General features: G+C 43.6%; 1 protein-coding gene across 4 annotated transcripts in view; it reads right to left on the bottom strand.

Annotated features, from left to right (window-relative positions):
• Window positions 1–4,224, bottom strand: part of LOC102212915 (PQ-loop repeat-containing protein 1) — a 59,239-nt gene that overhangs the window by 36,439 nt on the left and 18,576 nt on the right. The window lies entirely within an intron of this gene.

Raw genomic sequence — 4,224 nt, 5'->3', positions numbered from 1 at the left:
GTGTGTGCGTGTGTGTGTGTGTTCTCTTTAACCTTTGACTGAGATGAGGACTAACTAACGAGCTGTATTAGCATTAATAACTCACAGCAACATAGAAGAGTAATTGTAAGAGCTTCATATCACAGCATGTGCTCCGTTCACTACTTATGCAAAGAGTCGCTTCGACCTGCAACTTCTATTTCAGCTTCAGGGCCGCTCACAGTTTTAACGTACTTTCAAACTCTCACATCCTCGCCACAATCCAGTTTACTTTTCATTCTTACACTAGTTCCTTTGTCAGTCTCCCTCCCTGAAAGTCGGCGGACGGCTTCCACCTGCAGCTCTGAGATAAACAAGAGTGAGTCAGTCAGCTGTGCATGCTGTGCTCAAAAACGATGACCCCCGTCTGCACAGGCCCCCACAGTCAGGCTCTCGCAAGACTCAGTGCAATTTTTGTGTTTGTGCGATTATTTCATTGTATTCAGTTCAACATAACGAGCCTTAGAACAATAAGTACGAGTACATTTAAAATGAAATGAAACAAAATTATATACAGTCGGCTCTTATCCGATAGAAGCAGTACAACACAGCTAAACTGTGCAACCAACCTCAAGTCACAAGGAGCACTTGGCACATGTTTCCATGACTCTTATCCTCCCTCAGTCCTTCTGTGTTTCTCTTACACTGTAAAATCCGTTAAGCAGAGAAAATCAAAATTTAAAAGCTTTTTTTGCTGCCACTGTCCTTCATTTGCCCCAACAGCAGCTGCATAATCCTCTATCTTGCCTTGCATGCCCGTTCAATCCGTAAATGTCTTCAACCTTTTTGAAATTCCCAAATTTGGGTAAGTCTGAAGGTAGTTTGGCCTCAAGACACTTCAGCAAGTTCTTTTTTAAGTTGTTTTTTTGCTTAGAATTTGCTGTCTGCAGCAAAATGAAAGCAGAACATTGGTTCAAATTAAGTGCTGTTGTTCTTGTGTTTCACATGTTTTTCAGATACAGGCTGAGTGAGCAGCTGTGCTTTGTTACTGATGCCAGTTGATAAGCCGTCACCTTCTAATCCCAAACACCGAGGCCCGTTTCTAACATCGCTGACATAAAAGACGAAAAGTCCTCAGTTTCTCCAAAGTAGTCATTTTTTATTCATTATTTTCTTCTCAGAAACTTTAAAGATAACAACAGACGGATCGGAGTCTGTTTTCAGCAGGAGCAACTTCAGGTGATTCAGATGAAGCAAAACATCCGTGGCCTCGCTTCTATTTTTTTGCAGACTGGCACTTTCAGCCAGTGTTGGCAGCTCATGAGTAGCACGAGCCTGAGCTGTGAGGACTTGTTTGATACGTCAGAGCACAGAGCTGACGCTGAGCTGCAAAGTCCAGCAAAGTTGACTGTGCTAATGTCCCTTCATGCACCAGGATAAGTACAAGAATAACAATGTTTCTGTTGCTCTCGCTGCACTCAGCACATTGCATGAGAAACACATCTGTGAGTCTATGATTGTGTGATGTTCACGTACACCTGCTCCCAGACAGAGTCGGCGTGTAACGTCAGCTTTGTAGCTTACGATAAAAAACAGTTCCTGATGCTGATGTTTGACAGGAATTCATTTGGACCAGACACGCCGATGGGCTTATATGGTGAAGATTTTAGAGTTATGATACCTGTCTCAAACAGTACTACACAATTATTACTATTAATATATCTTCTATCACAGCGGTCCCCAACCCCCTGGCGACGGCCCGGTACCGGTCCGTGAGTCGTTTGGCGCCGGGCCGCGAGACTTGAGGCTCGGGTGTGACATTTATGGTTTTCAGGGTCTTTTCCTGTGTTGTAGTTGTGTGTCTCATTTTGAAAGAAACGTTTACACATGACCATAGCGACCAGAGAGCATTATGGGGCAGAGCGGAGGATGTTACTCAGTGTTGTAGGCGCATTTCAGGAGGACGCTGCTAATAAAGTTACACAGTGAATTCATGTTTATTATTATATTTACAAAATACCACATTTTTTGTCTTGGTCGGATCATTTTATTTTGTTGTATTTATCCGCAACACCTTAAAGGCCGGTCCGTGAAAATACTGCCTGGCATCAAACCGGTCCGTGGCTGGGGACAGGCGGGGGACCGCTGAGCTATCAGTTAAAATATTCAGGAGCTGCATTTTAGCAAATTATGTGGCATTTAGTAAGCGTCTGCCCTCTTTATCCATTTCTGTCATTACACGTTACACCAAATATCTCTGCTTAAAAACTCTTCAGATTAAGGCAAAGCTATTAGACATTTTGAAGTGGATGTAGGCAGACAACAACATCCAAATGTCCTGGATCACTCAGGCTCCTTCCATTAGCTCCACAGCTCTAAAGCAGCTCCGTTCTGTGTCCACACAGCAGATTCAAAAGGGCTGTGAAAGACTGAACAGTTGAATTCTCCAGGATGGAGAGTGTCTGATGGATGACAACCGGCATTGAGGCCGAAGCACTGAAATGCTGTGACCTTGGTGCTGAGGATGAAGGAGTGGAGTGAACAGAAGCGAGGAGGTGTACTCTACCCACTCTAATCCACACTGCGAGAGCATGACAGACACAGAGAAGCATGAGATCAAATTAACTACACTTTGGCTCTGTTGTTCTCTCGTCCTGTCTTGACGGTCTCTCGCAGACACACAAACACACACATGATGTGCATGCACATACACGGTGCACACATATGTAGAACACAACCCGTTTCCTCTTTTCTCTCCCAACTTTCCGCTTAATGCAGATTCACTCACACACAGACGCTCTAATGCAGTCAAAGCTAAGCGTGTGTGTGAAGGTGATCTGCTCTGATAATAATCAGCTGTTGACCAGATGGAAGAATCAGGAGGTCCAGATAAGGAAAAAGGTACACACTGTTTATTAAAGCTTTATTAGGGCAGATACATTATCAATGGGAGGCTTTCTTTCTGTTCAGATAAGCAGGTGTTAATCAAAGATAAGCAGCAGTACTGTTCTTTGCTGCAGACCACTGGGTGTGACAAAAGCTCTCTTGACCAAACAACATGACCTTCATGGCAGAGATGTGCTACGTGGGCCGTGTCTGTGTATTAGTCTAAGGGTTATGTTGGAAAAAGACCTCTTAATGCTTTAATGCTGTGCTTTATTAATATGTGCAGATTCCTGGAGGGGAATAAAGCCTTAAGTGAACATATGATATACACAGACCAGCATTACAGGGCAAAGACTTCACAGCACTTGCAAAAATAGAATGTATTGACATTACAACATTATGTAATGTCATGTAATGTTAAGCAACAGAATTAGGAGCGTTCATAAACCACGTTCAACCCTCCCACATGTCTAAAAACTCACATTAAATAACTGGACTTTCCTTTGAAATACTGGAAAATATCAGACATGCAGCTACGCAAAAGCATTAAGGCTGCAGGACGACTTTTAGCTGATCTATGCAAATCTGTACCAATGACGCATGTAAACATGTTGGGATTCACATGCCTGCAAACTCAGGAAGCTGGTACAGCGTGGTTAACGCTGTAGATGTTTGAACAGCCCTGCACATTCCCCGCTCGGTCACAGAGCTAGGAGTGAGGTCGTGCACGCCGTGACTGCGTGGATCACATGACATGAGCAACAGCGGCGAGAGCTCCATCTACGTCACCGCCGCGACCCCCCTGCAGCAGGAACACGGACCTGATGCATGAAAATATAATCAGGCATGTTTTGCAATAGGCTGACAAATGCAGCGTTATATTTGTACAGCTGCACTTTTGTCAGAAGTACTTGAAGCGTGCAGATGGAGAATGCAATAAAAATGTTATCATTTTATAAATGAATCCAAACGCTCTCACAGCTCGTACAAAGATGTAAAGGAATAAGAAGAATCCGTAGCTGACAGTGTGATCTTCTGCCAGATGTGCATTCATGTTCAAAAGCAAAGAAATTTAAAAAAAAATGTTTCCGTAGATCCAAAGACAACAATAACAACGATGTGCGTCGACTGGAAGTGATACACGAGTTGGCAACTTTAGCGAGATACACAGGACGTCTGTATCCACAGTGTTACACACACACACACACACACACACACACACACACACACACACACACACACACAATTATCACATAGACAAAGACCTACACATGGCTGCCCAACCGAGCACAATTACAAGCACAGCAGCAACATTAAGTCATTATTTCGCTGAGAAACATTGTTCAAAGTTAGCGCCCACAGCAATTTAATGAGCGTTTA

The sequence above is a fragment of the Pundamilia nyererei genome, unplaced genomic scaffold, assembly GCF_000239375.1.
Source record: "Pundamilia nyererei isolate P.nyererei 1_Seehausen unplaced genomic scaffold, PunNye1.0 scaffold00060, whole genome shotgun sequence".
Classification (NCBI taxonomy): domain Eukaryota; kingdom Metazoa; phylum Chordata; class Actinopteri; order Cichliformes; family Cichlidae; genus Pundamilia; species Pundamilia nyererei.
The sequence above is the reverse complement of the archived record's forward strand: the minus strand, read 5'-3'. Positions and strand labels throughout refer to the sequence as shown.